Below are 22,740 nucleotides of genomic sequence, written 5' to 3'. Positions count from 1 at the left end.
ATGCTGCCTTCACTGTGGGAATTTCATGTTCTGCCCATTCAGTCTTTCTCTGAGGCAGAACTTGTGGTCTGTGATTGACAAGATTCTTGGATGTTGCTGCTGCCAGGTAGTAAACTGTTTCATTAAAAAATAAAAGAAAAAGAGTAGTTGAATATTAAAAAAAAATAAAGCTAACACATTTACTTTGAACTGCTGGAAGAAATCCAAAATAAAGTATGGGTTGTTTATTAAAATTAGGATTCCAATAATCTTTGTAGTTCAGTGCCAGTAACTTAATATTATCTTTAGATACATGTTATTCATTTTCAGGCATTTAGTAATGTTATATCTGTGGTTAAAGGTTGCCATATTTCTCACATTTAAAAAAAAATTAGTATTAGATATGAGTACTAAAGTGAGATGTATCTTAGGCTTTAAAGTAAGTAATTTTAGATTGGTTCTGGAACATTGGAATATGCAACTTCTGTTGGCTTAGTCAGTAGTTAATTGCTATTTCGATGTTTCTTTCTTGATGATATAGAGACTGAAGTGAATGTATACATTTACAGACTGTTCTTACTGAATGCTTTTTTGTGTTTTGTGACTGGCATTTAAATCCTTAAGTGGTTTTAACAGCCATATGAAAATCAAGTTCCCAGATTAAAACACGGAGTTGACATATCTATTTTCTGGGGCGCCTGGGTGGCTCTGTCAGTTAAGTGTCCACCTTCATCTCAGGTCATGATCTCGCAGTTTGTGTGTTCGAGCCCCGCATCAGGCTCTGTGCTGACAGCTCAGAGCCTGGAGCCTGCTTCAGATTCTGTGTCTCTTCTGTCTGCCCCTCCCTTGCTCATGCTCTGTCTCTCTCTGTTTCTTAATAATAAATAAATGTTAAAAAATTTTAAAACAACATATCTATTTTCCTTTAGGACTGATATTTTAAACATGTTCATTGACCTCACTTGTTTAGAACATATGTAAAAATGGAAATTGAAATGGTCTTCTGTTTTGGCAAATTCTTATGTGTAATGTTGTGTCACTGATTGTCTTGTTAATTTAACTTTTATAGCTGTGTCTTGTTCACAGCATATGTCTTACCTGATAACTCATCCCATCCCATTCTGACTATAAAATCCTTTTTTTGTAAGTCAGATGCAAATGGTTGTGCTTTGGTTTCAAGTATAGATATATTTCTAATAACAGGGCAGAAAACTGAATTTAAAACTCATTTTTATGCTCATAGATGATTTTAACATTTCCTCTTAGGTAGGTTAAGTATGTAGATTCTGTCCTAAGAAGACCTAAATGAGTAAACGTTCTCAAAAGTTGTGTTCTTTCAACTCCTATGGGTGCAGAAAGAAAATGGGCTACCTCCCTGATATATATGATCTGAATATAGATTATATATAGTAGATATTTAATATCTAGATCATATATATGTATGTGTGTATGTATATACATTAGTCCATCTAATCATACTTTGTTGCCTTTGGTTCTTCTATTACAGTTGGCTTCCTTCTTAGGCAGTTGTTACCCATGGTGCAGCAAAGAAGACTTTTGGCCTTTCTAGGCTAATAAGGTGGACCAAGTTCTTAGATAGAATTCCATTCACCTAGCTTGGGTCATGTGCCTATCCCTAAACCAATCACTGTTGCCACTGGGATAGAATGTTTAATTGGCCAGTCTAGCATCACCTAAAAAACATAGCCTAATCTTGGGCAAGAATCAAGGTATTCTTTTTAGTTAAAATATCCTAATGGAGGAAAGTCTTAGGAATGAATAATGCCATAAAACTTAGTAATTTTAATTCTGCCATACCAATTACAGTAAAATTTTTGGAAAACAAATTTAAAAAACAAACAAAACAATAAAAATATGTCAAGTACTGGAAAACTTTACCAATGATGAAAGTTGAAAATATTTTCTCTCACCAGATCTTTGCCCTTTTTCAATGTGGATGCTTATTTGTGAAGTTTGGTCACCGTAGTTGTACCTCTTTGCTTATATTAGGCTCAAAGTGTTTGTGGAATGAATTTGGCCATAGCTTGTTATTGTGGTTATAATTGTAGCAGCATAGTACTAAATTGAATTAAAAGTGGATGTAATTTACTATTTGATTAAAGAACTGGGCCTTCTGTTGGTTTTCTTTCAATATACATTTCACAGAGAGGGGAAATAAAGCCTGTGGTGGGATAGGCTTTATGATTATCTCTACTGTGAAAGGAAGGATTGCCATTTATAGTCTTGGGCTAGGGATTATATGGATCAGTGTGGTAATTTTGTAGCAAAATGGGTTTCCCAAACAGAATTGGAGTAGTGGGAAGCCATTCTCAACTTATTTCCTATTTTCTTGGACAATATAAACCGGCAAAAGGTGAGCAGACCTGGTATGTAATAATTGTTTCTTGCTATAAAAAAAAGTCCTTTACCCCTACCTGACCCTCCCAGCATACTTCAGCAACAGCTTTTGCAACACAAACTGAACCAAAATCAAAATGGTGAACTACTGCTCTAATCCTGCCATTCCTGGTACTGTACTTTCCTCTCCCCTTTAATGGGATCACTCTAAGCCTGTGAAGAAACCTTTTTGCATTTTGATTTAATAGTTGCTGCAGCTTATATTTATTCACTAGTGAAGACAAAACATTCCTTTTTTAAAATTTGCTGACAGTTGACAGATGGTTATAGGCAGCTGCATCTGAGGAAATAGCGAATTTCTCATTACACATATAGGTGAATAATATTTACTTTGATTATTGTATAACCTGTACAAGTATGGGTCTTTTTTTTGGCATCAGAAATGCAGTTGAATGGAATTGTTTTAAAGTGGTCTTTACTTTCAAGGTCTGGCAGAACATGAAACTGATATAGGCTGTATTTATTATTACTTTTTGGACTCATTCCAGTTTGGATTTAAATATATTAAGAGTACATGTGACTATGAGAGAATGTAGATCATTAAAACTGCATTTCTTATGGAGCCTGATTTTACATTTGGACTGATTAATGAGTTTCTGTGGAGTAAAAATAGAGCACATTCCACCGAACCACTTTCTAGATTTTACCGGTAGACCCATTGCCCTTGGGGTAGTGAAAGAATTCTCTTGTCCAGAGCTTGTTAATGATTCATTACAGCAATGACAATTCTACATTTTATTTGAATTAATCAATTTCATAGACAATGGACATAAAGTTAGAAATCTGACTTGTAGTTTGTAGCTACAAGTCATTTTCTGGCCAAAAATGTGCTTTTTAACGTTTATGACATGTTTCTCATTAATTAAGGCAGAGTCCCCATATTTACTAACGAAATACTTGGAGGTCTTCTAATCAAAGGTTCTGCATACTGATAAGGTAATTCAATTTTTAAATAAATTATGTAAATACAACTGAGGCAAATCATTAAATAATTCAAATATAATGAGGTCAACATTAGATTTTAATTTTACTTTTATCTTGTTTCTTATGTTACTGTCAATTCTGTAGTGTTTTGGCAATCATTCAACTAATAATGGAGCATATACTCTGTGTTGGTGATAGATATACAGTGCCAAAACAGACTTGAATCTGTCCATCATAGAACATAGGTTCTAGTGTGGAAAACAGATGTTAACTAAATAAACACATAAACACTTGACTGCAAATTGTTATTAAGTGAGCTGAAGAATGAGGTTCAAGGAAATGAAACCCTTTTGGCTTGAGAGAAATGTAGAGAGATCAAGAGTGAGGGAGAAACTTTATGTCATTTAAGAAAGGGATCCATCTAAAAAGAAAAACAAAACAAAACAAAAAAACAAGAAATGCATCCATCTATTTTTGGATATTTCTAATCCAAGTGTGGGGCTTTTGTCCAGGCAACTTCCTCCTGTTGTGCCCACTTCTAGTTGTACCCACTACATATGTCCCCATATTGCTCCTCCCAAATCAGATATAAGGAAATATGTTTCTCACATACATATGTTTATTATAGGCAAACATACATATATATTACATATATGATATGTGTGTAAACCTGTTTTCTCCACTTAATGGTAATGCTTTTCCATGTCATTAAATGTTTTTACAGTTATACACAGACTGTTTTGAAGAAATATTCTGTTGTTTTCAGAAAAGTTTTTTCCCTTTTTTAGATTTTTGATAAACACTACTAAAGTGAACATTCTTAAACATCAGCTGTTACATTAGTTGATAATTATTTTCTTATGGTAAATTCCCAGTTGTTAAGATACTGGTCACATATCATTCATATTTGAAAAATTATTACCTATTTAAAAGTTTTGTTATATGTTACCAGATTGTTGGCAGGATTTACTTGTAACATGTCATGGATTGGTTTAATGCAGCTTTATTTTTCTATTTGTGAGTCTAAAGTTAAGCAACTAACAGTAACAGTCACAGAGGTTAGTTCTGCATGTTGGATCCTGGTTGGATATAAGCTGATTTAAATCCTGTTTTTACCCAATGCTCAGCATCCCTCCTCATCAGGGAAATACAAATCAAAACCACACTGAGAAACCACCTCACGCCAGTCAGAGTGGCTAAAATGAGCAAATCAGAGAACTCTAGATGCTGGCGAGGATGTGGAGAAACGGGCACCCTCCTACACTGTTGGTGGGAATGTAAACTGGTACAGCCCCTCTGGAAAACAGTGTGGAGGTTCCTCCAAAAATTAACAGTAGATCTCCCCTATGACCCAGCAGTAGCACTGCTAGGAATTTACCCAAGGGATACAGGAGTGCTGATGCATAGGAGTACATGCACCCCAATGTTCATAGTAGCACTTTCAACAATAGTCAAAACATGGAAAGAGCCTAAATATCTATCAACTGACAAATGGATCAAGAAGATGTGGTTTATCTATGCAATGGAATACTAATGGCAATGAGAAAGAATGAAATCTGGCCATGTGTAGCAACATGGATGGAACTTGAGGGTGTTATGCTGAGCGAAATAAGTCAGGCAGAGAAGGACAGCTACCATATATTTGCATGTATAGGAGGATAAGGAGGAACTTTACAGAGAACCACGGGTGAGAAGAAGGGGAAAAATACTGGGGGAGAGGGAGAGAGGCAAACCATGAGAGACATTTGAATGCTGAGAACAAACTGAGGGCAGATGGGGTGGGGGGGAGGGGAAAAGGGGCTATGGGCTTGGAGTAGGTCACTTGTGGGGATGAGCACTGGGTGGCATATGGAAACCAACTTGACAAGAAACTATTTAAAAGTTTTTTAAAAATTCTATTTTTACCATCTTGATTCCATAGAATAATAATGAATGTATTCTTATAAGAAATATATGTGTTCTCCATATATTTTCCTATTGATGGTGTAAATTTGGCCAGGGAGAAATTGAAGAAACACTTAAAATCCATGTGTGTTTTTCTTTCCTCTCTTTGTGTTTCTTTGGGTTCATGTTGAGTATAATTACCATTTTTCTGCTTTAAATAATTTCACAAATCAATAATAGAGAAAAGATACTAGCAGAGCCAGACATGTTCTCACACTTGAGTGGAAATATAGGAATTGCCAGAGAAAATGAATCTGAAATGCTGAATTATTTACTTATAGTGCTACTATGTGGTTTTCTAAGGAATTGCCACTGAAAAATGTGTTGTCAGTTAATTTTAAAATACCTTATTTCCAACAAAATTGTTTTCCTTTTAATATTTAGTGTTAAATTTTTTACCATATTCTTCATATTAGGAAGCCTGAAATAAATTATGCTTCTTCCAAAAGGCATTGATTTTTCTGTCTAGTTAGCTTTCATAAAGTTGTTACCTGTTTTAGAAGTAGTACCAGAGATTTTTTAGGTGCAAGAGACATGTGATCAGCGTGCATTGATTGTGGGTAGTATTTATGGCATGGCTGTCAAATAAATAAAGGTTTTATTTTTCTTGAGACTCACGTTCAAAATTTAGTATGACATACAGGATTAAAAATATGGTATCCTAGAATTTTTTTGAAAGCTCTTAACAGGCTATTTTTGTTTTCTACTAAGCAATAGTACCCTTAATATATACTATTCAGAGCTTCTATTGTGGGGACTGTGTTATGCTTACATGGCTGTTTTATTACTTTTTTCATTTCTTCCTCCCTTCTCTTCTTTATAAAAACAATATTTCTTCATTAATACTTTTTCCTACATTGATATTAGTTTTTGAACTGTGAAAAAAAGATGGAAGAAGGTTAGAGGATACTGCCTTAATCTCCAGTTCTCTTCTCCAGGAGTAGAGAAGAGGTACACATCTTTCATAGTCAGTGAGAAGGTTTTAAACATGTCCAGAATTCTCTTGTGAACTCTGGAAAATAGCTAGTTTTCTGTTCAGCCCCTTGCATTACTCCACAAGTTGCTTTGTACTCTGTGGTTGCTCAGTGAATGGGAAATTGAAAATCCCAGGGAGGGAGGCTGGTAGGTAGAATGAATCTCACATCATTTGAATATTTTGTTTTCATTCACTATCCTTGTGAGATCCAGTAAGTCACTTAGCATTTTTGTGGCGCCTAGTTTCTTATCCATGAATTATGGTGATTGGAGGAGATGATTTACTTTCTAGGGTTCATTCCAGGTGCAGGATTATCTTCGAATTATGTCCATTTAGTCATATAGAAAGAAATACCTGAAAGGCTCAAAAGTGGAAGTTAATATATCTGAGCATTATAGAGAAGGATTATATGTTGTATACTTCCATGCCATTTCTCTTGGCTCTGATACATGATCTTATAGACTCTTATGAGCAAATGTTTATATTTGCTCTAAACCAATATCTAAATCACTTAGGTCCCTAAAAGTCTATAGAACCCTATTTTTTTCTGATCTTGCCCAAATTTCTCATCCATAAAAATGTGGAATGCAGTGCAGAGTTCAGAACAAAATAACTTCATCTATCCCTTAATGCTAAAGAGTTCAATTTCATGCTGTGTTTTACATGGCACAGCAGGAGTGGATTGTTTAATATCTGTAACTCTGAACTTCCACAGCCTTTCTATCAGATCCTCAGGTTAGTGTTGAGAAGCAGAAATTCTAAAAATAATTTCTAGAGAATCTTTTGGAGACCCCTGGAGCAAGCTATTTGAATCCTTTCCCCCTCTTTTGCATAGTTTTTCTTTGTCTATTTGAACAGCATTCCCATGGGTCAGAAAGATAAAGTTTCTAGTCCCATACCTTAAATTGCTTTATAATTGCCTTACTTTATAAGGGAGACATATCTTGGCATGGTAAAGCCTGAAAATACTCAGAAGAAATTAATCTGAACCTATTAGAAGTAGAGGGAGTGGAGGAAATGTATTTGGAGAGTTGTTAGCTAGACTGGATAAACTCTGTCAACATAGCATGATATAATGCATAAAAAAGAAGAATAATGGGACCCAGACATTTGTTCTCAGCTACAATTTCAGTTTGATTTTGTGCCATAGAAAAATAAGTTTGAGATGGAAAGTTATGTCGTTCATTAAATTAAAAGCTATTTAAGATGAAATCAAAATCGTTTGATTTTGGAATTTCCACAGTAGAGTGGGTAAAGAATAATGGAAATTGTTCTAGGTTTGAATCAGGTAAAGGATGTATAACCTGTTAGCTGTGTGACTTTGACCAAATTAATTTAAATTCTCTGAGCCTCTGTTTCCTTATATGTTAAAAGCCAGGTTATTTATTGAAAAAATATGTAAATTTTTAAAAACGCTTATTTATTTGAGAGAGAGAATGTGTGCACATGCATACAAGTAGGGGAGGGGCAGAGAGAGAGAGAGAAGGAGAGAGAGGGAATTCTAAGTAGTCTCAGTCCGAAGAGCCTGATGCTGGGCTTGAACTCACAAACTGAGAGATCATGACCTGAACCAAAATCAGGAATCCGGTTTAACTGACTGAGCCCCAATATCTAAATATTTTAAATATTTGATCCTCTAAGCACCTAGAATGCATTTCTCAGTAACTCAATAAATAGAGTGTATATTTTCGTGTTAGAATAGAATGGAAGGGAGGCAGAAGTATCTGAAGGATGTCACAATAATGATTCCTTAAAATTAGAATAAGAATTTTGGTTTTCGTGTTATACTTTTTATATTATGACTGTGAAATATCTTTCTGGTCTTTTTGGCTTTTTATTTATTTAGTTTTTTGAGAGAGAGATATCACGAGCGTGTGAACAGGAGGGGAGCGGGGGGGGGGAGAGAGGGGGGAAAGAGAGAAAGAGAGAGACAGACAGACAGACAGAATCTTAAGCAGGTTCTGTCCGCAGAGCAGAGCCCGACTCGGGGCTCCATATCATGATCCAGGATCATGACCTGAGCTGACATCAAAAGTTGGATGCTTAGCCCACTAAGCCACCCAGGCACCCCCAGGGAACTTTTAAAGCTACTCTCTTTATGTCTATGAGAACAAAACATTCAGAAATTTTTTTCTGGGTGGGTATTCTGGGACCTCCCACACCCTGGAGCTTCCAAGTATATTGTGCACCTTGACAAAATCATGGTTTTGTGAGCTCTGCAGATGGTTGGTGGGGAGTGGGGGTAGAGAAAGTTGTAGGTGGGGAAGGGGAGAAACAAGGGATGGTTAGGCTTCCTGCAGACCTTGCTTCATTAATGGATATAAGGACAAAGGAAATGGCCTTTGCACTCTTTGTATGCTGACTTTGTTGATTATTATTGATCTTAGAATTATATTTCCCCCCTGCTCAGTCAGTGTAAATGTAATTATATCATTTACTTTTCATGCAGTATAGTGAAAGACTATTATTTGTCTTTGACTGATACTAATATTTGAAATGTAACGCAGGAAATCAAAGTGATATTCAAATATTGTTTTTCACCTTAATTAGATCTAAATATTTTAAAACTGTTTCCTGTATTAAAATAATTCTTAAAAATTGTTCGTGTATTATAATAATTTTCTTCCAAAATTTACTTGTTTAAGAGGGTACAAGTACAAATGAGTAATGATTGAATAAGAACACAGATGAAATAAATCAGTGTTATAATTGATATTATATATAACGAATGGGTCCATTTAGGTGTACAGTGGTGGGTGTATAGTGTATTTCACATATGAAGTGGCAGGAAACAGAGCATTTTTCTGTTCTACTTTTATATCAGTNAAGCATCTCTCATGGTTTGCCTCCCTCCCTCTCCCCCACAATTTTCCCCCTTAATCTCCCCCGTGGTCCTCTGTAAAGTTCCTCCTTATCCTCCTATACATGTGAACATATGGTACTTGTCCTTCTCTGCCTGACTTACTTCACTCAGCATAACACCCTCAAGGTCCATCCATGTGGCTACACATGGCCAGATTTCATTCTTTCTCATTGCCATGTAGTTTTCCATTGTACAGATAAACCACATCTTCTTGATCCATTTGTCAGTTGATAGATATTTAGGCTCTTTCCATGTTTTGGCTATTGTTGAGAGTGCTGCTATGAACATTGGGGTACATGTGCTCCTATGCATCAGCATTTCTGTATCCCTTGGGTAAATTCCTAGCAGTGCTATTGCTGGGTCATAGGGGAGTTCTATTGTTAGTTTCCTGAGGAACCTCCACACTGTTTTCCAGAGGGGCTGTACCAGTTTACATTCCCACCAACAGTGTAGGAGGGTGCCCGTTTCTCCACATCCTCGCCAGCATCTAGAGTTCTCTGATTTGCTCATTTTAGCCACTCTGACTGGCGTGAGGTGGTATCTCAGTGTGGTTTTGATTTGTATTTCCCTGATGAGGAGGGATGCTGAGCATCGTTTCATGTGTCTGTTGGCCATCTGGATGTCCTCTTTGGAGAAGTGTCTGTTCATATCTTCTGCCCATTTCTTCACTGGGTTGTTTGTTTTTCGGGCGTGTAGTTTGGTGAGTTCCTTATAGATTCTGGATATTAACCCTTTATCTGATATGTCATTTGCAACTATCTTTTCCCATTCCGTTGGTTGCCTATTAATTTTCTGGGTTGTTTCCTTGGCTGTGCAGAAGCTTTTAATCTTGATGAGGTCCCAATCATTTATTTTTGCTCTTGATTCCCTTGCTTTTGGGGATGTGTCAAGTAAGAAGTTGCTGCGGTGGAGGTCAAGGAGGTTGTTTCCTGCTTTCTCCTCTAGGGTGTTGATAGTTTCCTGTCTCACGTTCAGGTCCTTTATCCATTTTGAGTTTATTTTTGTGCATGGTGTGAGAAAATGATCTAGTTTCATTCTTCTGCATGTTGCTGTCCAGTTCTCCCAGCACCAGAGGCTGTCTTTTTTCCAATGGATATTCTTTCCTGCTTTGTCAAAGATTAGTAGGCTGTATACTTTTGGGTCCAAATCTGAGTTCTCAATTCTATTCCATTGGTCTTTTTGTCTATTTTTGTGCCAATACCATGCTGTCTTGATGATGACAACTTTCTAGTAGAGGCTAACGTCTGGGATGGTGATGTCTCCCGTTTTGGTTTTCCTCTTCAATATTACTTTGGCTATTTGGTGTCTTTTGTGTTTCCATACAAATTTTAGGATAGTTTGTTCTAGTTTTGAGAAGAATGCTGGTGCAATTTTGATTGGGATTGCACTGAATGTGTAGATTGCTTTGGGTAGTAATGACATTTTAACAATATTTATTCTTCCAATCTATGAGCATAGAATGTTTTTCCATTTCTTTGTATCTTCTTCAATTTCCTTCATAAGCTTTCTATAGTTTTCATCACACAGAGCTCCTATATCTTTGGTTAGGTTTATTCCTAGGTATTTTATGTTTTTTTGTGCAACTGTGAAAGGGATCAGTTTCTTGATTTCTCTTTCTGTTGCTTCATTGTTGGTGTATAAAAATGCAACCGATTTCTGTACATTGATTTTGTATCCTGCAACTTTGCTGAATTCTTGGATCGGTTCTAGTAGGCTTCTGGTGGAGTCTGTCAGGTTTTCTAGGTAGATTTTCATGTCGTCTGCGAAAAGTGAAAGTTGGACTTCTTTGCAAATTCTGATGCCTTTTATTTCCTTTTGTTGTCTGATGAGTGATGCTAGGACTTCCAGCACCATGTTAAACAACAGTGGTGAGAGTGGACATCCCTGTCGTGTTCCTGATCTCAGGGAGAAAGCTCTCAGTTTTCCCTGTTGAGGATGATATTAGCTGAGGGCTTCTCATAGATGCCTTTTATGATGTTTAAGTAAGTTCCTTCTAATCCGACTTTCTCGAGGGTCTTTATTAAGAAGCGATGTTGTATTTTGTCAAATGCTTTTTCTGCATCTATTGACAGGACCTTATGTTTTTTATCTTGTTTTGTTGATGTGGTATATCACACTGATTGATTTGCGAATGTTGAACCAGCCCTGTAACCCAGGAATGAATCCCACTTGATGTTGTTGGATAATTCTTTTTATGTGCTCTTTAATTTAATTTGCCAGTATTTTGTTGACGGTTTTTGCATCTGTATTCATCAAGGATATTGGCCTGTAGTTCTCTTTTTTTTGCTGGATCTCTGTCTGGCTTGGGAATCAGAGTGATGCTGGCTTCATAAAATGAGTCTGGAAGTTTTCCTTAGATTTCTATTTTTTGGAATAGAGAAGAATGGGTATTAATTCTGTTTTAAATGTCTGGTAGAATTCCCTGGGGAAGCTATCTGGCCTTGGGCTCTTATGTTGGGAGATTTTTGATAACTGATTGGTTTCTTCACGAGTAATGGGTCTGTTCAGATTTTCTGTCTCTTCCCATGTGAATTTTGGTAGTGAGTGTGTGTTTAGGAATTTGTCCATTTCTTCTAAGTTGTCCAATTTGTTGGCATGTAATTTTTCATAGTATTCCTTGATAATTGCTTGTATTTCTGAGGGGTTGATTGTAATAAGTCCATTTTCATTCATGATTTTGTCTATTTGGGTGCTCTATCTTTTCTTTTTGAGAAGCCTGGCTAGAGGTTTGTCAATTTTGTTTATTTTTTCAAAAAACCAACTCTTGGTTTCATTGATCTGTTCAACTGTTTCTTTGGTGTCTATGTTGTTTATTTCTGCTCTGATTTTTACTATTTGTCTTCTCCTACTGGGTTTGGGGTGCTCTTGTATCTCTCCCTCTAGTTCCTTTAGGTGAGCTGTTAGGTTTAGCAGTTGTGCTTTTTCTAATTTCATTACAGTGGCCTGGAGTGCAATGCACTTACCTCTTAGGACTGTCTTTGCCACATCCCATAGAGTTTGGATTGTTGTATTTTCATTTTCATTTGTTTCCATATATTTTTTAATTTCTCCTCTAATTGCCTGATTGGCCCATTCATTCTTTAGTAGGGTTTCTTTAACCTCCATGTTTTTTGGAGGGTTTTCAGACTTCTTCCTGTGATTGATTTCAAGACTCATAGCATTATGATCTGAAAGTGTGCATGGTATGATCTTAAATCTTTTATATTTATTGAGGGCTGCTTTATGTCCCAGTATGTGATCTATCTTGGATAATGTGCCATGCGCACTTGAGAAGAATGTGAATTCCATGGCCTCAGGATGTAGAGTTCTAAATATATCTGTCAGATCCATCTGGTCCAGTGTGTCATTCTAGTCCATTGTTTCTTTAGTGATTTTCTGTCTGGTTGATCTATCCATTGCTGCAAGTGGAGTATTAAAGTCCCCTGCTGTTAGAATATTCTTATCTAGAAGGTTGTTTCTGTTTGTGATTGTTTTAAGTATTTAGGTGCTCCCATAATCAGTGCATAGACATTTATAATTGTTAGTTTTTCCTGATGGATAGACCCTGTAATTATTATATAATGCCCTTCTTCTTCTCTTGTTACTGCCTTTAATTAAAATTCAATTTGTCCTAAAAAAGGATTAGCTACTCCGGCCTCTTTTGACTTCCAGTAGCATGATAGATATTTCTCCATTCCCTTACTTTTAATCTGAAGGTGTTTTCCAGTCTAAAATGCATTTCTTGTAGACAGCAAAGAGGTGGATTTTGTTTTTTTTATCCATTCTGCTACCCTATGTCTTTTGATAGGAGTATTTAGCCCATTTACATTGTGTTATTATTGAAATATATGGGTTTAGAGCCATTGTGTCATTTGTGGGATTCATGCTTGTGGTGGTGTCTCTAGCAAATTGCGTTCCTTGCAACATTTCCCTCAGAGAGTCCCCCTCAGGATTTCTTGTAGGACTGGCTTCGTGGTGACTAATTCTTTCAATTTCTGTTTATTTGGAAAGACTTTTATCTCTCCTTCTATTCTGAATGACAGGCTTGTTGGATAGAGGATTCTTGGCTGCATATTTTTTCTGTTCATCACATTGAAGATCTCCTGCCATTCCTTTCTGGCCTGCCAAGTTTCAGTAGATAGGTCTGTCACCACTCTGATAGGTTTCCCGTTGTATGTTAGGGCCCTATTCTCCCTAGATGCTTTCAAAATTCTCTCTTTGTCCTTATATTTTGCCAGTTTCACTATGATATGTCGTGCAGAAGATCGATTTAAGTTATGTCTGAGGGGAGTTCTCTGTGCCTCTTATTGATCTGAGGGGAGTTCTCTGTGCCTCTTGAATTTCAACATCTACTTCCCTCCCCAGGTTGGGGGAGTTCTCTGCTATAATTTGTTCCTGGACTCTCAAGCACCTTTCCCTCTCTCTTCATCTTCTGGGATTCCTGTGATATGGATATTGTTCCATTTGATTGTATTGCTTAGCTCTCGAACTCTTCTTTCATTTTCCTGAATCAGTTTATCTCTCTTTTTCTCAGTTTCTTCTTTTTCTATAATTGAGTCTTCTAATTCATGTATTGTCCTCTCTGCCTCTTCAATCTGTGCATTGGACGCCTCCAGTTTATTATATATCTCATTTATCACATTTTTAAATTCATCATAACTATTTTTAAGCTCCATAGTGTTTGTAACCATAGTTTCTCTGATATCCTCCATGCTTTTTTCAAGCCTAGTGATTAATTTTATGCTTATTGTTCTAAATTCTCGTTCAGTTATGTTGCTTATATCTGTTTTGAGCAGTTCTTTAGCTGTCATTTCTTCCTGGAATTTCTTTGGAGGGGAGTTCTTCCATTTCATCATTTTGGTTAGCTTTCTATCTCTTGTTAATTGTAAGAGCTTTTTGTACACTCTGCCTCTGCGAGTTCTGCTGTATTAGAGAGGGCTCTTTGACTGTTCTGGGCCTGTCTGTTCAGGAAGTTTTCTTTGAATGGTGTCTCTTGGTTTCTCTTGTTTGGTTATTTTGTTTCCCTACTCTTAGCAGAATTTGTGACTCTCCACCATGTGTACTTTGTCTTGTTTCTTGAGGCAGTCCTGGAAAAAGAACACAGACACCTACAGAGGGAGCAAAGATACACAAACGCACAGACAAAACCGATAATCATGCAAACCCAGGCTCAGGTAAAAACAACAACAACAACAACAACAACAACAACAACAACAAAACAGTCTCTGGTGGGGATGGGTGTAGTTTGGTGTAAGCAGATCTCGCCTCCACTGTGTCTGGTGGCTACTCCCTGAGGCCCTGCCTTGGTGGTCGTGGGGAGAAGAATGGTGTCGCCCCAGTCCCTTCTCAACGAAGTGTTATAAATCACTTCTTTGGATCCAATCTCCCTGTGCTGAGGATGTAGCCAAGGTGTGCTGAGGATGTAGCCAAGGTAGGCTGAGTTCTATGCCCCACGCCCCACCTCGTTTCCAGATCCCAGTCTGTGGGCTTTGTTTATACCGCCCGACACAGTCCAGCAGGTCACTGCTTCCCTGCTGTCAGAGGTTGAGTGGGGGATGGGTAAAGTGTCGCAGCCTAAGATTTGCCAGGGTCAAGTGAAGATACAACTTGAGTGCATACGGGAACATAGCAACTTCAGGTCCTCAGAATCTGAGCCGCCGCTGGGGATGGTGCCAGGCGTGCTGCAGTGCAGTTTTTCCTGGCACCTTCTGGGATCGGGGCACCTAGTTCAAAGTCAGCACCCCAGCCAGAACTAAGAAACACTGTCTTTCCAAGCCGAGGTTTTTTCTTCTCCAAGGACGGTTCTATGAGCAATCTCAGCTTCTTTTTCCTTTCCCCTGTACTCGCGGCAGCTCACCCCCACTCGCTGGTTTATCACTCACCGCAGCTGCACGCAAGCTGGGTTTCCTCCCCTCCAGTATCTGTGGGTCCTCTCCCACTTTTATCTTCCCCAGTTCGCACTCACGCACTTATGAGGTTTCCTTCCCAGTGTATTCTGTCTCTTTCTCTTCCCAAAGTCCTGTGGCTCAGTATCCTATGACTTCAGGCCTTCTCTGTTTGAGAGATGGGTGCAAGTGAAATGCAGGGAGCTCCCTACTTCTGTGCCATCTTGCCCAAGAATCCCTATTAGATCAGTTTCTTGCAAAAATTTTAAGCTTTTGGTTAAGCTATTTGAAGAATCATATGGCTCTACCATATTGGAAAATAAATTCTGTAAAATATAAGTGTTTCAGTGCAGACTAAAACTTAAAAATTTCTTTGATATATCACATTTTGTGTTTACCTCAGCTTCTGCTTTGTTTGTTTTGTTTGGCAGGCAGAAAGGGTCAGGGAGACCACAATCATGGTCACATTTAAAAAGCTTAGTTGATCAAGTATATTTAAATACTTTTTGATTTTTGAACTCCTTTGAGAAAGCTAGGAAAGCATTTTTATATGAAGAAGACAACTTGGTTTTACTCCGCTAGTAAGCAGAAGAACTATAGTCAGTCACGCTTCAGCAGGCATATACAGCAATGTAGCCACTGCTTACTAATCATATTAAACATAGTTTTATTCATTTCTCTGCTAGAATAACAACTATGAACTTTTTAATGTCTAACTTCTTTAGCTTAGCATAATGTATGTTATATTCATTTACATTCATTACATTGATTCTAATTTTCCTTTTTTTTCTAACATACACTTACTTTTGAGCTCACCAAGAAATGCTGGTCTATTTGGAGTATGCCAAAGAGGCTGGAATTTGGTTCAGATTTGTAACTGGTAATGAATACTTTATGATATAAGAATGAATGTGTTATAGAGGTAGAATATTCTCCTCATGTTTTGGATTTATTGTGAAGAATTTCAATATGAAAGATCTTTTTATATTTTTATAGTTAATTAGTACAGTAGATGTTTATTTATGTATTTTGAGAGACAGAGAGAGTGTGAGTGGAGAGAGGCAGAGAGAGAGAATCCCAAGCAGGCTCCATGCTGTCAGAGTCTCACACTTAATTGACTGAGCCATTCAGCCACCCAAGCATTAAATACTTTTTAAAAAATAGTTCTTAGGGGCACCTGGGTGGCACAGTTCATTAAGCATCTGACTTGATTTCGGCCTAGGTCATAGTCTCATGGTTAGTGGAATCGAGCCCCATGTCAGGCTTCATGTTGACAGTGTGAAGCCTGCTTGAGATTCTCCCTCCTTTCTCACTTGTATGCACATGCACACACGCACACATGCACACATGCACTGTCTCTCAAAATAAATAATAAACTTTAAAGGAAAAAAAAAGGTTTTAAATTCCAGTTCGTTAACATGCAGTGTAATATTAGTTTCAGGTGTACAGTATAGTGATCAACACTTCCATTAAACACCTGGTGCTCATCATGCAGTCCTAATCCCCATCACGATTTCACCCATCCCCCCACCAACCTTTTCTCTGTTAACCATCAGTTTTTTCTTTATAGTTAAGGGTGTGTTTTTAGTTTGCCTCTCTTTCTTTTTTCCCCTTTTGTTCATTTGTTTTCTTAAATTCCACATGTGAATGAAATCATATGGTATTTGTCTTTCTCTGACTGACTTTTTCACTTAGCATAATACTCTCTAGCTCCATCCATGTCTTTGCAAATTGCATGATTTCATGCTTTTTGATGGCTGAGTAGCATTCCATTGTGTGTGTGTGTGTGTGTACGTGTATAAAGAGCACTACCTGTTCTTTATCCATTCATCCATGGGCACTTGGGGCTGTTTCCATAATTTGGCTATTGTAGATGCTGCTGCTATAAACTCAGAATGGATTAAAAACCTACATGTGAGACCTGAAACCATAAAAATTCTAGAAGAGAGCACAGGTAGAGATTTCTCTGATATAACCTGTAACATCTTTCTGTATGTATCTCCTGAGGCAAGGGAAACAAAAGCAAAAGTAAACTATTGGGACCTCATTAAGATAAAACGCTTCTGCACAGCAAACAATCAACAATACTAGAAGGAAACCTACAGAATGAGAGAAGATATTTGCAAATGATAAAGCTGATAAAGGGTTAGTATTCAAAATATATAGAAAGCTCAAACTCAACACCCAGAAAACAAATAGTCCAGCTAAGAAATGGGCAGAAGACATGAATAGATACTTTATTCTAAAGAAGACATATACATGGTTAATAAACACATGAAAAGATGCTCAACATCACTATCATCAGAGAAATGCACATTAAAAACTACAATGAGCTATCACCCCCCACTTGTCAGAATGACTAAAATCAACACAAGAAACAACAGGTGATGGCGTGGATGTGAAGAAAGGGGAACCCTCTTACATTCTTGGTGGGAATGAAAACTGGGGTGCAGCCACTGTAGGAACAGTATGGAGTTTCCTCAAAAAGTTAGAAATACGACTTCCCTACAATCCAGCAATTATAGCACTTGGCATTTACCAAAAGAATACAAAAATACTAATTCAAAGGGGTGCGTGCACCCTGAAGTTTGTAGCATATTAAATAATTTCATGAATTATTTGTATCTGGTGAACATGTAAAGAACAAAAGCTCCTTAAGCAATTTTTGTAGAATCTTATTAGGTTCAATACTTCTACAAATAGAACAATAACCTCTCAGTAAATGCTGGCTTCACTAACTGCATAATGTATCTGTTTCCTAAAATTGTCTTCGGTTAACATTTCTTTGTTTAATGTTTCTTAACAACTTTTTAGATGAGGCCACATTTTTGTTAAAATAATTGATTGAATTTTCTAAAAATGTTTAGCTTCTCCATTGGAAGATAATACTGGAAGTAAGTGATCAGAGATTTTAACCTGTTATGAATGCATTTTGCAAAATATCGTTCATCATTTATAGTTTGAAATAACTACATGTAAATGTAGCAGAGAACGTCTTGGGAATCATGTTAACACAGTTAACTGTGTGGCAATTTCCCAAAGACCTGGGCCTTTTTTCTTCTGTAAGTCTGGAATGATGCAGGAAAGTTATTCATTTATATTAAGTGGGTGGGACCTCATTAAGATAAAAATGTTTACATAGACATGAGATAAAGATGGAGATTCAGGAGTACTAGCGGATTACTAATAATATAATTTGTTTTAATGCTAACAATTTTTCAGCAGGTTATTATTTACATGTGCAGAAAAAGAATGTTTCGGGTTTGGTTATAACTAAGCTAAAAATGGATAAAAGGCTTTAAGAATAAGAAGGAATGAAAGAGTTGCAAACCTGGTAGATTGTAGATCAGCTGGTCAAAAAACAGGGCAAAGATGGACTCATTACAGCCTTGCCAATTTAATACCAGATTTCTGTTGGTGCTCTACCCCTAGAATTGTCTAAACATATTTTCAATGAAGCATCTGAATTTACTGACCATTAAATTATCTGTTACAATAAACGGTAGTTTGATAATTTAGAATGAAATTACATTTCAGGTCTAGTTACTGATTTGGGCCTTAATTAGTTATCCCTATCAGTCACCTTTTTGGTTAAATAAGAGGTTGCTATGCTTAATGGTTAGCAATGTCTTTGTTACTTAATATAGGAATAATGAATAATTTTCCCTAATTATGTCAATAACACATTCTTCTTAATTCTTACTGTCATAGCTAAAAACCATGGGTTGTTAGAAAACAATGAAATGGAAAATATCTCTGTTCTCTTTGTTCTTGATTTATGAAATACTCTTTTAAGAGGTAGCTTGTAACATACAAACTTTTGGGCTCTCAAGGCAAATGACAGTGATTCCACGGAACATGTGGCATTTCTACATTTTATGTACACTCCCATATTTTCGTACCTTATATATTTGGAGATGTAAGACATTTTGCTGTCTGTTGGATAGGAAATGGGGATTACTGAATTTCTGATCTAAAATGGAAATTTGGTTGTGCCTTGGAGATAATTAACTGATAACCTTCNGGGGGGGGGGGAGGGTTTAGATTTTGATACAAAAACAGGGTGTTAAAAAACTATCTTTTCCAATTATTTATTTGAGTTTCTGAAGGAAATAGGAATTAATATATTTGCTTGGTGTTTAAAAAATGAATCATTTTTGTTGTTTTGATTTTTTTTAACTCAAAAAGCTTCATTTTTTAAATTTAACTTCCTGACTCTGTGTTTGTGTCTTCAACACTTTCACAACCATTTTGTGCTCATCAATAAGGAAAGCATACTTGATACAGTTATGAACACACTTAGCACACATGGAACCACCATAGGCCCTGCTGATGTGTTTTTTTGTTTTAGACATCCTCATAAGAACTGTAGGTCTTACAGCACGAACTCCTCGAAGTCAGCCTGGGCACATGCCACATGTGGATTTTGGTGCTTTCCCATTCTTCCTGGTGTAAAGGTAAATGATTCTACTGCCAGGGGGTTAAGGACAGCCTAGTTTTGTTAGAGGCTATAGGGTAGGACAGCCTACAATGGTATGTCAAATGCTGGACCATTTTGAATGCCTCGAGATGCCATCCCTGGAAGAAGAATAAAGGACTGAATCATTTTTATTGTGCACATTTTTGTTTGGTTTGGTTTGGTTTGGTAAAACAGCATGGTAGGCTCCATGCCAAGTGCAGAGCCCAACTCAGGGCCTGAACTAATAGCCTTGAGGTTAAGACCTGAGCTGAGTTCAAGAGTCACATGTTCAACTAAATGAACCACACACAGGCCCCCTATTTTTAACTTCAATTTGTGATGGATCTGAGAAAGGACATCATATTACATCTTAGTATTCGTTTTTTAAAAATTTAAATCCAAGTTAGTTAACATATAGTATAATAGTAATTTCAGGAATAGAATTTAATGATTCATCACTTATTATAACACCGTGTTCATCTCAACAAGTATCCTCCTTAATGCCCTTCACCCCTTTAGCCTTTTCCCCCACCCAACACCCACCAGCAACCCTGAGTTTATTCTCTGTATTTTATGAGTCTTTTATGGTTTGTCTCCCTCTCCATTTTTATCTTCTTTATGCTTCCCTTCCTTTATGTTCACACTTTGTATCTAAATTCCACAAATGAGTGAAATCATATGATATTTGTCTTTCTCTGACTGACTTACTTCGTTTAGCATAATACACTCTAGTTTCATCCACAATGTTGCAGATGGCAGGATTTCATTATTTTTTATTGCTGAGTAATATTCTATTGTATTCCACATCTTCTTTATCCATTCATCAGTTAATGAACATTTGGGCTCTTTCCATGCTTTGGCTATTGTTGATAGTGCTGCTGTAAACATTGGGGTGAGTGTGCCTCTTTGAATCAGCACTCCTGTATCCTTTAGATAAGTACCTAGTAGTGCAGGTACTGGGTCATTAGTTAGTTCTATTTTTAATTTTTTGAAGAACCTCCATACTGTTTTCCAGAGTGGCCTCACCAGTTTGCATTCCCACTATCAGTGCAGAAGGATTCCTCTTACTCTGCATCCTTGCCAACATTTGTTGTTGCGTGGGTTGTTACTGTAGCCATTCTGACAGTGTGAGGTGATATCTCCTTGTTTTTGATTTCTGTTTCTCTGATGAGTGATGTTGAGCATTTTTTCAAGTGTCTGTTAGCCATCTGGATGTCTTCTTTGTAAAAGTGTCTGTTCATGTCTTCTACCCATTTCTTCACTGGACTTTTTTTTTGGGGGGGGTGTTAAGTTTGATAAGTTCTTTATAGATTTTGGATAGTAAATCTTTATGTGATATGTCATTTACAGATATCTTCTCCCATTCCATCGGTTGCCTTTTGTTCTGCTTATTATTTCCTTCGCTGTGCAGAAGCTTTTAATTTTGATGAAGTCCTAGTAGTTCATTTTTGCTTTTGTTTCCTTTGCCTCTGAAAACATATCAAGTAAGAAGCTTCTGTGGCTGAGGTCAAAGAGGTTGTTGCCTGTTTTCTTCTCTAGGATTTTGATGGTTTACTGTCTTACATTTATGTGTCTTTCATCCATTTGAGTTTATTGTGTATGGTGTAAGAAAGGGGTCCAGGTTCATTCTTCTGCATGTCACTGTCCAGTTTTCCCAACACCATTTGCTGAAGAGACTTTTTTCCATTAGAGATGCTTTCCTCCTTTGTCAAAGATTAGTTTGCCATATGTTTGTGGGTCCGTTTCTAGGTTCTTTATTCTGTTCCATTGATCTATGTGTCTGTTCTTGTGCCAGTACCATACTGTCTTGATGAATACAGCTTTGTAATACAGCTTGAAGTCTGGAATTGTGATGCCTCCAGCTTTGGTGTTCTTTTTCAGGATTGCTTTGACTATTCGGGGTCTTTATGGTTCCATACAAATTTTAGAATTGTTTGTTTTAACTCTGTGAAGAATACTGGTGTTATTTAGATAGGGATTGCATTGAATATTTAGATTGCTTTGGGTAGTATTGACATTTTAACAATAATTGTTCTTCCAATCCATGAGCATGGGATGTTTTTCCATTTTTTGTGTCTTCTTCAATTTCATTCATAAGCTTTGTATAGTTTTCAGTGTATAAATTTTTCACCTCTTTGGTTAGATTTATTCCTAAGTATTTTATGGTTTTTGCTACACTTGTAAATGGGATTAATTCCTTGATTTCTTTTCTGCAGTTTCTTTATTGGTGTATAGAAATGCAGCCAATTTCTGTGCATTGCTTTTATATCCTATGACCTTGCTGAATTCATGTATTAGCTCTAGCAGTTTTTGATGGACTCTTTTGGGTTTTCTACGTGGAGTATCATGTCATCTGCGAAGCATCAAAGTTTGACTTCCTCCTTGCTGATTTTGATGCTTTTTATTTCTTTTTGTTGTCTGATTGCTGAGGCTAGGACCAACAGTATGTTGAATAGCAGTAGACATCCTTATTGTGTTACTTTTTTTTCAAATAGTTTATTGTCACGTTGGTTTCCATGTAACACCCAGTGTTCATCTCCACAAGTGCCCTCCTCCATGCCCATCTCCCTCCTTCCCCCCACACCCATGAGTCCTCAGTTTGTTCTCAGCATTCAAGAGTCTCTCATGGTTTGCCTCTCTCCCTTTCCCCCACTATTTCCCCCTTCTTCTCCCCCATGGTCCTGCGTTAATTTCCTCCTAATCCTCCTATACGTTCAAACATATGATATTTGTCCTTCTCTGCCTGACTTATTTCGCTCAGCATAACACCTTCATGGTCGATCCATGTTGCTACACATGGCCAGATTTCATTTGTTCTCATTGCCATGTAGTATTCCATGGTATAGATAAACCACATCTTCTTGATCCATACATCCATTGATGGGCACTTAGGCTCTTTCCTTGTTTTAGCTACTGTGGAGAGTGCTGCTATGAACATTGGGGTACCTGTGCTCCTATGCCTCAGCATTTCTATATCCCTTGGGTAAATTCCTAGCAATGCTATTGCTGGGTCATAGAGGAGGTCTATCATTAATTTTTTGAGGAACCTCCACACTGTTTTCCAGATGGGCTGCACCAGTTTACATTCCCACCAACAGTGTAGGAGGGTGTCCGTTTCTCCACATCCTCACCAGCATCTAGAGTCCTCGGATTTGCTCATTTTGGCCACTCTGACTGGCGTGAGATGGTATNTTCTTCACTCGTTATGGGTCTGTTTAGATTTTCTATCTCTTCCCATGTGAATTTTGGTACTGAGTGCGTGTTTAGGAATTTGTCCATTTCTTCTAAATTGTCCAATTTGTTGGCATATAAT

The 22,740-nt window shown here is 37.2% G+C and overlaps 1 protein-coding gene and 1 pseudogene across 6 annotated transcripts in view; one reads left to right on the top strand and one right to left on the bottom strand.

Moving 5' to 3' along the window:
* The window catches only part of KDM4C (lysine demethylase 4C), a 426,956-nt gene that overhangs the window by 193,678 nt on the left and 210,538 nt on the right, over window positions 1-22,740 (top strand). The window lies entirely within an intron of this gene.
* LOC144240528 (large ribosomal subunit protein eL34 pseudogene) lies at window positions 19,159-19,522 on the bottom strand (annotated as a pseudogene).

Source organism: Crocuta crocuta, unplaced genomic scaffold (genome assembly GCF_008692635.1).
Source record: "Crocuta crocuta isolate KB4526 unplaced genomic scaffold, BGI_CrCroc_1.0 scaffold251, whole genome shotgun sequence".
Lineage (NCBI taxonomy): Eukaryota > Metazoa > Chordata > Mammalia > Carnivora > Hyaenidae > Crocuta > Crocuta crocuta.
This window is presented reverse-complemented; position numbering and strand designations above follow the sequence as displayed.